This window comes from Melospiza melodia, chromosome 8, assembly GCF_035770615.1.
Source record: "Melospiza melodia melodia isolate bMelMel2 chromosome 8, bMelMel2.pri, whole genome shotgun sequence".
Classification (NCBI taxonomy): domain Eukaryota; kingdom Metazoa; phylum Chordata; class Aves; order Passeriformes; family Passerellidae; genus Melospiza; species Melospiza melodia.
The window spans coordinates 17,327,317-17,340,271 of record NC_086201.1 but is presented as its reverse complement, the minus strand read 5'-3'; the positions used below and the strand labels follow the sequence as shown (position 1 = coordinate 17,340,271).

The following is a 12,955-nucleotide window of genomic DNA, read 5'->3' as shown; positions in this document are numbered from 1 at the left end:
TTTTCTTCCTCTGAATCAACTCACTTCATAAAGAAATGAAAGCTTGAATTTATGCTATCTCAAAAATGTATAAAACAGTTCCCCCCTAAAAATGCATGGGTCACCAAATTAAACTCTGCAGTGTACAGTGAGGCTTTGAAATGAGAGTCAGATTTGCCATTCGGAAGTAACAGGTCTCTCCTGGCACATGTAATGAAATCTGGGTACTCTACCACATCATCATCTAGTGTTTTATCTAGCAATTCAGGATGTTCTGTCCATTAAATCAAGTCATTGCTACTGCAGGCCACCATACCAAGTAATGACCTTTGGAAGGTCATAGATCTTCGTTTGAAAACCATATTCTGTTTTGTTCCTACTACAGAAAATGCATAGCTACCTACTGCATTTTGACTTCATATTCCCTTCCAGTGAAATTCATCTTCTAGTTTCTAGGCTGAGTGTATTTTCTATATCCATCCTTGGATATAGAACACACTCCCTAGAACATGTACAGAGATACACAATTTACCCAAGCTGGAAAGTGACTAAAATCCTTATGCCAAATAGCAGGAGCAGCAGTGAATTGCTGCAGTTGTTAGATGAAGTGATCATAAATAAGTGATTAATATCTATATGACTGAATAATACATCCATTTTTGTTGGAAGTTCTCAACCCATAGTCTCAAATTGCAGGGCCAGTTTCCAGTTTTGATAGTGACTTCCCTGTGCTATTTTGGACAAATTTCACACAGAGAACTACAAAGCAGAGAATTATATTCAAGCCTATCAGCCTCAAAAAGAAAAGACTTTCTAATTCACCTCTCACTCCAGAAGATACTCATATACTTTGTGTTTTAAAAATGAAAACTGAAATCTCTGATGAAAAAACCCTATGAAGTTAGCTATGGGTTTTTTAAATTTAGTTCTTAGATTTTGTTTGTTTCTTTCATTTTCTTTTTATTTAACTTTTATCCGGTCAGACTAGAATGATTGGAATTTGGCATTTTTCAGCGAGGAGAGAGGCAGTCCCTCTTGGAAGTTGCTGCTTGATTTAGCACTATTCCTTTTAACAATGCAGTGTCTGAAGGTCTTCAGGATGATTTCATAGGTAAAAATGAATTAGGCTCCTTTGAAATTGGGCTGTGGCACTCTAGAAAGACACTTCCATATAAAGCCCTTAAAACAGCACATAGTAAAGTGCAATTATTCTTTAGCACTCTCTCCCTGCCATTCACACACATACACACAAGGTTTGACATTGGCAGTGGTTGGTGGTTTGTATGTGGTGTCTTCACACTTGGCTGCAGGAGAACTTACTACTTAACTTGCTCTAGAAATTGTAAAATTGAATGTTACCTTTTTTCCAAGGAATGTACATTATTTATGAACAGAAATGGTCAATAGGCTCACAGCATTCTATCACATAGATAAAATTGGAAATGTCAGCTTCTTCGACTATTATATTAGTATTTTATCCTAAAAAGGAAATTGTATATTATTAATACTTAATTGGTCTAATTAATTTAAATGTAATAGATTTAATCTTTCAGCAAGTGCGGTTAGGATTACCAGAGTCACTCCCTGCCTTCAAATTGCTTGCTACTTTCACTATCTGATATTTTATGCAATTCTTAAACCTAGAAATTTTGCAGGCTTTCTAGGAGTCTAAACCACAATCTAAATTAGAATCATTATTACTTGTGGCAAGCCTGGGGCAAAGTGGTCAAGAAGGCAAAAATACTGAAAAAGTCCATGTATATTCAATCAGAGCATTTAGGAAATTGAACTGCGGAGTTTCCTAAATTATGCTGCCATAGCTGGAGTTCCTCATCCGCGTTAGTGAAGGGATGGAGGGTTAGGGACGCAAGGCCCGCTGGCAAGTAACAGGTTCTGGCTGCTCCGAAGCGGCTGCCGCCTTCCCGCAGTGCCACTAGATGGCATCAAATGTCCTTTATTTTGTGCAAGGGCTGTTTACACCTCGCGGGCAACTCTCCTCTGGCCATAGCGTTCTTTTGGCCATTGCAATGGGCTTAGATTTAGGTTTCTAGCTAATTGATGTTACGATAGCATTTTCTCGTGTTGGTTAAAAAAATATTACCTTGTAAGTAGGAAAAAAGATTCAGTTATCCTTCAGATACCCTTGTATTTTATGAACTTTTGTCCCCAGAGTGGCTGCTTTTGAATTCATAAATATTTTGAGAATTAAGGTGCCTTTAAAACAGAAACAGATCCCCACTACTTATACTGAATACCACCTCACTGAAAAAAAATTACTCTACATTTACCCTGGTGTTTAATTCTGTAACCGTTTCAGGATACACCTCCTCCATAATGAAAATGTCAAGTTCCCTAAAATAAACTGTCTTTAAAGTGTCTGCTTTCTCCACTATGTATTTATGCATTTGATCAACCCCATTTAAAAAATAGGTGCACTTAAACCACGCCAATTTTCCTATGGCATATCTGGGTGGGGAAAGAGGGTACCAATAAAAAAATACTGAAAAACAACAAAACCCCTCAACAAAACAAACAAAAAAACCCCCAAACCTTACCGTAGTCAACAAATCACTAGATGTGCAGGAACTTATAATAAAAATATTAAGCACAAATGTGTGGAAAAATATTAACTGAATGTATTTAATTTTAAATAAACCAATATCCTTTTGAAAATATTAATTTCTGTCATTAGGAAGAAGGATATACCCACACTGAGAAATGGACCTTTAAATGTCCCTTCCCAATTTATTCCATGATCCCATGCCTGTGTGCTAAGGATAACACAAGCTCCCTCTGAACACGTTAGTTTGTAAGAAGCAGAGCACCACCACTGTGCCATCAAGCATGAGTCTCCAAGGCCAGTATCACCTTTAGGCTTGTGGCTTCAGAGTTAGCTTGTTTGAAACAGGGCACTACACCTTGGGAATCTCTTTAGTAGATACACTGGAAGAGTTGGTGCAAATGGTTTCTAGAGAAACCGGTGACTTTAACCACTTGAACAACTGATGGAGCTAATTAATCTTGAAAATTGGTAAGTTTGAACAAAGCTGTATTCTCCAAAGGTTAGAGAGCAGTGGCAGAGACAGCTTGACACTTGCAGTGCTATCCAGGCTGCAGGAGGGCTCAGAGTTCCAGAGAATGCTGTGTGAACACGCCTGCATCTGTCTGGAGAGGAGCCATTGCTGCAAACCGCTGAGCACAGATGACCTGAGTGGGGCTGTGCAGCCCACACGAAGGAAACCCTGCACCTTGGCAGGGTTAATCCATTCTGCAGCATCAAGCCTGGAAACTTTGCCCATTGATCATGTAACATTGACTCCATCTGAACACAAATTCTTACCCTGATTATTTTGATAAAATTTCCTTTCCATTCTCTGTTTAATCTGGGGAGATGCAAATACTGAAGTATACCCATAAACACTTGCCAATAAAAATATTTTCTCTGTCTTCTTATGTTATGAAATAAATAGCTTAACTACTTTACAAAGTTTGATTCTACTACATACTCTACCTATTAGGTATTAATTGAGAGAATTAACTGATTTGAAGTGTGGCTAAGCCACTTTCAAGTGACTAAGCCAAGAGAGTTTTCTCCTTTACAAATTAAGTCTCGAACAGGAGCAGGAATCAGGAATTCAGAAGGTGAGAAGAATCACTTCTCTTATTCCTTATTCCTATTCCCTTCAAAATGGGGAAATTCAGGTCTGGGACCAAATAGAAATGCCACAGGACATTTCCTCAAAGTCTCCTAATAACAAAGCACGCCTAAGTAACAATTGCTCTTGTGCTACCTTTTATCATCCCACTATTAGAGGAAATTCTTCCCCTGAGTTTGTTCTTAAACCATTCCTCTCTTAGTTGTTACAATTTATTGCAGCTTGGAAAACCTTTAGTAACCTCCTGTTTCTATGTTATCCTGAAAGTGTTTTGCACAGTAGCATATCAAAATGATACTGCCACTCTCCTCAGACTCTTTTCACAGTAAAAGAAATATACAAAAGCAAATTTAAAAGTCAGTGGATCTGAAGATATCTAGCACCATGTTTAAGTCTTTTCTACCATTATTCACCAGTTCAAAAGGTAACATCTTTCTTCCAGTCACTGGGGAAGAAAGCGATATTTCTGGAATAGGGAAATAAAAAATATTGTCTTTTTTTTTTTTTTTTTTTTGAGCTTTAAAATACTTATCAGAACTAACTGACCAACTTCATTCTCTGCCTTATTGTCCAGAAAAAGGTTGTCAAGATAGTGCTATATATAGATGTTCAAACACCTTTTTTTTAATTGCCTTATTTCAGCCAACATATATGACGAGTACGTGGCCTGGAAACACTCACTTTCACCCTTAAAATCTTATCACTCTTTCAAGTACCTGGTACTTAAGAAAATGTGTCTTCCCTCTCCTGACATCCACTGATTCCACCATAGTTTTGGTTCAGCTGACTTGCACTTAGTATCCTTCTCCATTTGCAGAATTTATAGTTTCTGCTTGGCCTCATTAATTTATTTACTTTTGCATTTTTTTCATCATCTGGAAGTACCTTTAAGTTCTGTGTTTTGCAGTCTGGATTTCAGATTTTTAACCCACTTCCCTTGCATGTTTTTTTCCAAATATCTATCATTGCCTACCTTAGGTCCTGAGTAAAGTGTTCTGGCATCTTTTATCTTTCAGTTACAAATGACTTTGTTTGACTGCTTGCTTGAAATCTACACACAGCATGAACACACACAAAACCAAAGCAATCATAGAAAAGTGCCAGAGGAAAAATATTTCACAAGTCACAGAATTGCACGTAAAAAGTAGGTATTAGTAAAGAAGTTAAGGCTAAATTAGACCTTGTTTCAAACCAGCATCTTTTCTCTGTGTACCACTGAATGTAGAAACAGCTTGGAGCTCCAACTGAATTTTACCTTCTTCCTATAAAGAGCCAAATTCAAAACCAAGATGATGTTTGATGTTTTTTTTTTTAATTTGCTTGTTTTTGTTTTACACTTTGATCTTGCTCTTCATTTTATAGTTTTGACTAAAATCAAGGAATGTTGAGCCACAAAAATATGTGTCCCACCAGAATTAGGTTGTTGTGTTTTGGTTTTCTTTTTGTGAAAAGTCTCCTTTATAAATCCTTGAGAATGCAAGGACTAAGAATCTATGTCATCTATTCAAAACACCTGATAATTAAAATATTAATATGAAGCCTCCTCCTCCTTGAGAGGATGCAGAAAGTCCAGCCTTTCTGCATCATTTTATGCTCTTTGCTTCAGTTTCAGCTCTACCAGTGAAACACACACTATTTCCTCTCATCTTTTCAAGTATAACTTCTGCCTTCAATGAGCTAAAGACTTGCTGACATTTGCTGTCATGAGTAGAGCACCAAGTACACTGATGATCTCAGCTGTGGCCTGCAGTTGAAATAATAATAGTAGCTATGGCAATGTTAGCATATGACCAAGAACAAAGACATCCCACAAAACACACTAGCCAAATTGGGGGTACATACCAAAGAACAGTAAATGCTAACTCAGAAAGAGACAATTAATTATTCACTTTGTCATTCAAATATTTCAAAAAATTAACGACGTTTGCCAAACATATGTCTTGCATTTCCCTAAGATAGCAAGCTTATGTACAGTAGGAATTCAAATGACTCATATGCTATGATGTGACTGCTTAACATGGCTTATTAAATCAGCTCTCCGAAGTGTCCAGTACAATGACTATCAAATATCAAAGCATAGGAAATAGGGTCCTATTTTTTTCATTGGCTTGTGCACAAGGAGAAAGCAAATTAATTGGAATTCATGCAACTCACCTAGGACATTTTTTACAGAATCTCTGCTGAGAATACCATGAAGTGCAGCACTTAGTTCAGTAATACTTGATTGCTATGACAAAGCACAGAGCCATTACCACAGTGAAGTAAAGACACAGAACCTTCAAAATAAAACCAAAAAAGAAGCTCTTGGGATAGAGCACTTTAATCTCTACATCAGATTATTCAGCAGGTGGCCTGAAAAGCTCCCGGTGATTTTGACAATAGAACCAGCAAGAGAGCCACTTACTGCCTCATAGACTTTGAAATTCCTTTGGACTTTTAATTAAACAAATATAAAACAAGGCAGAAGTAAATGTTCTCATTCAATTTGCATCTATTTATTGAAGCATTTATGTCCTTTGTTACCTTAGTGCTCATACAGACTGCAAATATTTGGAAATTTTGTTTTGCTTTTAGGTTGGGAACCATTATAACTCCATTTTATGGTTAAGAGTCACATTCAGACTGAATGCCTTCTCACAGGCATGTAACCCAGTCCTCTCTAGACAATATATTAATTTTCAGTAGTTTTGAATACATAAAAAAAGACAAAGTATGGTAAACTGTAAGCCCTCCTGGGAACATCTAGAACAAGTAGGTGTAATGACCCAGATAGAGGATATAAAAAGAAAATTTGGTCTTGTACAGATTGCACCTTGGCATAACTATATCAGACCAAAACTTACGTTGACAATTTTGAACAGCAGGTCGATATGGCACAATGCAGAAAACCATGACAAAAACCTAAACAAAACAGTGGCAATACCAAACAACCTTTCCACATCTCTGTTAACGTGTACAGAAATAGAATAAAGTGAGAATGGCTCCACATTTAAGCTGAAGTCTGCTGTAACTGTTTTTAAAGTCAAAGTCCCAGATATCTTGATAAAACCACTTTTGGGTCAAGTTATGTTCTTAATACAAATCATATAAATTGCCCTAAATAAAAGCTTTCTCAGCCCTCAGCTACACAATTCTTGGATATCTTCCATTAGCCTTCTGATCTTGATTCCTAGAATACCTTTTCTGGAATCAGACTGGGCCCAGGGAATCAGACTGTCAATTTGAACCTTCAAAGAACTAACACAAATCTCTTACAAAGAAATATGCATAAAATCCAGGAGAGTTTCATTTCACAGAATCACTGGGTTGGAAGAGACCTTCAAGATCATCAAGTCCAACCCATATGCCCCAAGACCAATTGCCACACCCAGTCTTTCTTTAAATACATCCAGGGATGGTGACTCCACCATCTTTTGGGCAAATCATTCCAGTACTATATCACTCTTTCTATAAAAAAAAACTTTCTCCTAATATCCAACCTATATCTCCCTTGACGCAGCTTGAGACTGTGTCCTCATGTTGTGTCAGCTGCTGCCTGGAGGAAGAGACCAAGCCCCACCTGACTACAATCACCTTTCAGGAGTTGTAGAGAGTGATAAGGTCACCTCTGAGTCATCTTTTCTCCAGGCTAAACACCCCCAGCTGCCTCAGTTTTTTCTCACAGGGTTTGTGTTCCCAGCCCCTCACCAGCCTCTTTGCCCTTCTCTGGATGCGATCAAGAGTCTCAAGGTTCTTCCCAAACTGAACGCAGCACTCAAGGTGTGCCCTCACTAGTGCTGAGTACAGGGGAAGGATGACATCCCTGCTGCTGCTGGCCACACTGTTCCTGATACAGTCCAGGATTCCATTTGCCCTCTTGGCCTCCAGGGCACACTGCTGGCTCATGTTGAGTCAGCTGTCACCAGTGCCCCCAGGTCCCTTTCTGCCTGGGCACTGTCCACCCACACCATCCCCAGCCTAGAGCATTGCAGGGGGTTATTGTGGCCAAAATGCAGGACTGGGCACTTGGATTTATTAAACTTCATCTTATTGGATTCTGCCCACCCATCCAACCATTCCAGGTCTCTCTGCAGAGCCCTCCCACCTTCTAACAGACCGATGCATGCTCCCAGCTTAGTGTCGCCCACAAACTTACTAATGAAAGACTCAATACCCTCATCCATGTCTTCAATAAAAATATTGAGCAGAACTGGCCCCAGCACATACCCCTGGGGGACACCACTGGTGACAGGCCACCAGATGAATGCAGCACAATTCACCACCACTCTCTGGGCCCATCCAACCAGTTCTGAACCCAGCACAGAGTGCTCCTGTCCCAGCCCTGGGCTGCAGCTTTTCCAGGAGTGTGCTGTGGGAGACAGCCTCAAAGCCTTGCTGAAGTTCAAATGGACAACATCCACAGCCTTTCCTGCATCCACCAGGGGGGTCACCTGGTCATAAAAGGAGACCAGGATGGTCGAACACAACCTGCCCCTCCTAAACCCCTGCTGGCTGGGTCTGTGACCCTTGCCATCCTAAGTGCTGTGTGATATTTGCAAAGTGATTCACACACATGGGAACATACATATCTCAGTCAGAAGAAACTAAATTAGAAAATCCCTACATGTGCAAGCATATACTTAGTAAAATCAGATTTTCACTACATTCATCCACATTAAGTAGAATCATGCTGCCTCAGTAGTTGGGAGTGAGACCACATCCCCCAGGAAACAGGGCCAGATAACTTTCTGAGGCCAAATCTCAAGGAAACAACTCTGTGATGGTAGTTGGGTTGCGGAAGTGACTGAACAGGTCTTCCATATCCCAGATTTTATAGTATAAAATAGTTATATATGTATATTTTAAGACTATTTTAGCTCATATTTAACACTTCACCTGTCATAGAAGTTTCATGTGGGGATAGAGCAAGAAGTATGAGCCATCATAGATGTGTCTTCTGTGGCTCTGCCATTTGAAGAGCTCATTTATCTAGCAACAACACAGTTCACTCCACACAAACAAAAAATATCTAAGAGGATATTTTTTACATAATTCTTTACACCACCTTTATTTATCTTTTATTATTATTTGCATCAAAATTTTGCATCTTTTCTTTATGAACATTTAATAAAAATTAAAAAGTTTGAGTAGAAGCCCAGCAAGTGAAATGCCAGGCAAAATGTTACTTATAACATTTATCAATGGTACTTCATAATATTTTTACAGCTATTTCTCCTTGAACCAATAGCCATTAATGCAGTACCATTATTCAGATAATAACATTAGGAGGTATTTCTCTATTGCTAAAGCAAAAGATGAATAAGTTTTGTCTTGAACAATACATGCAAAGGAGATATAAAGTGAATTTGAAGTCTCAGTAATAAATCTCTTGAAAGCCTTGATATTAAAGTACAGTTAACCATGGAGCAGAGAAAGCCAAGCAGATTTGCACTATTTCCAACATTAATTCTCTGAAATGGGCTTAATAATAACATAAATTAGATTCCAGACAGCGGTCATATTCTTTGGGAAAGACAAAGGTAGATCAAATTCTGAAAGAGGAAAAGCTAGGAATCACCAGAAGTAGCTTTCCAGAAAGAAATGTCCAGTGAAAAGTAAAAACATTCACTGAGCAAACTCTTGGATAATGACTACACATAGTGGGGGGGAAGAGGGGTCAGAGAGCTGATGTCCAGTATGTATTTATACTGTCCTTTCCCCTTTGTACAAATGTCCAGGAGGGACAAATGAAAAAGGGAAAAAAATAGAAGGGGTGGTCACACAGACAACGTGAGTTTAATACACCAGATGAAAAAATTAAATATTTTCAAGGTATGGATAAATAAAATGAGGCTTGGCATGATTTGGTTGCTTGAGACACAGCTCAGAGCTGGATCTCTGCAGCTCAGGCAAGCCCTGCCAAGGTTTGCCCGAGGAGCAGGAAATCAGAGATAACTCCAGGTACCTTCAAGCTTCATCAGAGTCCTACTGTCCGCCCAGGGAGAATGGAAAACAACAGATACAGCTCTGCAAAGAGAAAACATTTCAAGAAGTAACATTCTGAGGTGGAAATTCACCACCAGCTGAGAGCAAGAAAGGAGCAAAGAGCAAAAGAGAAAACGTGGTTTCAAATAGCACGTGTCTGAAAATAGAGCAAATGTGTGCAAGAACAACGAGCTTTCTGTGAGTTGTGCTGGAAGCACAGCCCAGGGCCAGTGCATCTCCACTCATATTTGGGCAGCTGGCCAGAGACTGCACAAGTGACTTTCCTACCATTATTTTCTCATTTTCATTAAACTGCATTTTAGGGCACCACAAAACAAGTCTACTTTCTCTGTATTTTTCTCAGGCACATATCCTTTGCTCCCTGCATAAGAATAATCTCTCCTGGCAAATAAAGCAGATCCCCATTAATTATATCTCCCTCTCCACTTTTGCAGCTTTATTTGTAGGAATACTGCCACGACTATGGACGTTTGCCAAGAGGCCTTACACATGCTTTTTTCATTATTAGACTACTATAAAATTTAACCATATAAGTCTCCTGTGCTGTACCCTCCTGACAATGCCAACAGCCATTCTAAAATAGACTACTTCAGAGGGTGAAGAGACCAGGCCTTTTGCAACTCATTAAACTGAGGTTTATTTTTGCCTTGTTAGTAGATGTGATTCTGCTCCTGCTGATGGGCACTGCAGCAGCCTCAGCTCTCATATGAGCATTTTAAAAAACATCAGACCTTGTCATGCTCAGCAGTTACACAAAACTTCATTTAACTAAGTGGGAAGTTTGCATGTCAGGGCTAAAAACACAGCAAGGGCGGATTTTACCATTTGGCATGAGAAGATCTTTTTTTCTAAATTGCTGGGGAAATAATGGTGTACAAAGATAGAGCTTGTTTTTTATTTTCTCTTCAAATCACAGAGCTTAATTGATTCTACAAATACAGAAATGTAAGAAAAAACAAATGGATTCTGAAATAGTAGTTTTTATCAATAGGTAACAGAGTACTTTGTAGTGGAACATGATACCATTTTCCCCTTGCAAAATGATCTCTTGAAGTAAAAAGAAATTATTTACTTATCCAGAGGCTCACAACAGACTAGAAATATGGGACCAAACAACATTCAGGCTTTGATCACTTTAGTTAATCCTAACAAGCAATAGTTTACTTGCTATCATTGATTTCCCATCAATGGTAAAGAATCTGTCTCAGAAGGACACAGCCTCTTTTTCCAGTGTGTGAAGACAACACATATGGTAGAGACCCTGGAATTTATTCTCTCAGTGCAGCAAAAGATAGAGTAAATAACACTGTCCCTAATTCAACTTTCAGGAATGTCAGCCAGAGCAGTCAGGGAAGGGCACCAGCTGCCTGTCCTCTCATTCTGATCTATTGCAGTAGCAAGGCAACAGTATGTGACAGAAAGGGAAAGCCCCAAACTCTCACACCACAGCAAGCACCCATCAAGAGAAAGACTCAGGCTTTGCTCCAATTATAAAAAACCCAAAGAATAGCATTGTAATCAGAATACTAATGCTTCACACACACTTGCTAACATGTCACTCCTTTATTTTCATGTCACTTAATAGCTAAGGCATAATATGTTTAACAGCTTTGAAAATACGATCAAGAGCCACCATCCTTGTTTCAAGAAGCTTACATCTATAGCAAGCCCTCAGCAATGTCTACCTGTGCAGAGCCATAAGTACCAGGGAAGAAAGGAAGAAATGCAAGCCAGTGCCCATTTAGCAAAGCAGCAGTGTCTGCATCCTCAGCAGCACGCAGAAGCTGAGCACAGCACCCTTCATTAAACAAAATGTTTTCTGATGGAATGAAGTAAAAAAACTCACATCCTTGCTTCTTCACTGTCTTGTTGAAAGTGATACAAGAACCTGGTAACTTCAGGTTGAAGAGAGCATAAAGAGACCATAACTGCACAAGGGCAGCAACCCTATGCCCGATCCCTGTGCTCCCCCATCATGCTGGCATTGCCTAAGGATGTAAAGCCCAGCACAGATGGCCCTGCGTGATTGTCTGAATACGCTGATAGAGTCATTCTTTCAATGTCACTGAGATTTATTTCTCTGTCTTAAATCTCTGCTGAAAAATACCCCCAGTTCCATGAGTTTGCCCACAGCTTCCCACAAATTCCAGCCCAGCTGAGAATGCAGGACATAGCTTAATCCTGGAGGCTTGTAAGGAGGGCAGCCAAGCCCCAGATTCCCTAAAATACCTTTGAAGTTAGTTATTTCTTTCTCCCAAGGTGTTTTATCCTTAAAAAACAAACACCCTTCTAAAAATAAAAGCAGAGAGTTGGGGATTTTTTTCCCATTCCACCAATTAAATTGATGAATCCCACATTTTCTCACTTTTAATTTTCCTCAAGGAAAATCAAGCTCCCCTCCAGTGCCTCCAGCACTCCACAGGTTAGCATGGTATACCCTGAAAAACCAAGCAAGGACTTTTCCACTGAGAAAAATGACTGCAGCACTACACCCATCCTGGTCACAGTGAGATGAAGATGTCCTTGCTGCACTAACAGAAAAGGATTGCCGGTGGCTGTCACACCCCCATAAAATGGAAAACAAAAACAGTAAATACTGGAAGACCTCAAAAGATATTGCAGGGCACTACAAAACACAGGCAGGATGTTAACAGAGCTATAGATTGACAGGAGAAGCAAAGAACAGTCCAGAGTTGGCCCTCACTCTGGGAGCAGCCAGCAGCGCTGGAGGTGCCACTCCCAGAGCTCTTTACTGGGCCAAGCTCCCTCTGAGCTCATGCACCTGGCAGGGACCAGCGACGTGTGACAGCTTCCAACACCTCCTGCTGCCCCTGGGAGGGCCACTGAGAGCAGCCCCCACACAGCTCCCCACGAGGGACAGCAGGGCCAGGGCCAGCCTTGATGGGCGCATCTGCCCTCTCTGGTGACACAAATTATTTCTGTGCTAATGGACAGGAGCAGCATGTGAGCTGGTTTTCTCTTTAGGCTTGTAGGAAGGCTGTGTCTGTCTCAACAGGGTCTAACAGACAACATCACTGATTAGGAATGACTCCCTCAACAAAATTTTATAATTCCAAACCTACATAAATACACACAGTAGCCCTACTTATCCAGCTACTCAGCTCCACCCTAGTAAATGCGTATGTGGGGATTGGACTGAATTCTTCCACTGAACTTTGGTGACATTTCAAGGCTCTAATAAGCCCATTGGCCCAAATAACCTGTTTAAATTCACAGTAGAAGAGTCAGCTTGGCTACTAGCTCACACTATGCTGCACCATCCACACAGGCAGACACACACCAAAGAAATAGTTTTCCCTTATGATTTATTAGCA

The 12,955-nt window shown here is 39.9% G+C and overlaps 1 long non-coding RNA gene across 4 annotated transcripts in view; it reads right to left on the bottom strand.

Annotated features, from left to right (window-relative positions):
• The window catches only part of LOC134421287 (uncharacterized), a 240,101-nt gene that overhangs the window by 114,789 nt on the left and 112,357 nt on the right, over nucleotides 1–12,955 (bottom strand). The window contains exon 5 of one of the 4 annotated variants that reach the window (XR_010028557.1): nucleotides 9,461–9,641. The exons of the other annotated variants lie outside the window; for them this stretch is intronic. This is a non-coding gene — a long non-coding RNA (uncharacterized LOC134421287). Of the gene's footprint in view, nucleotides 1–9,460; nucleotides 9,642–12,955 lie in introns of those variants that run through there. 4 annotated transcript variants of the gene reach the window in all.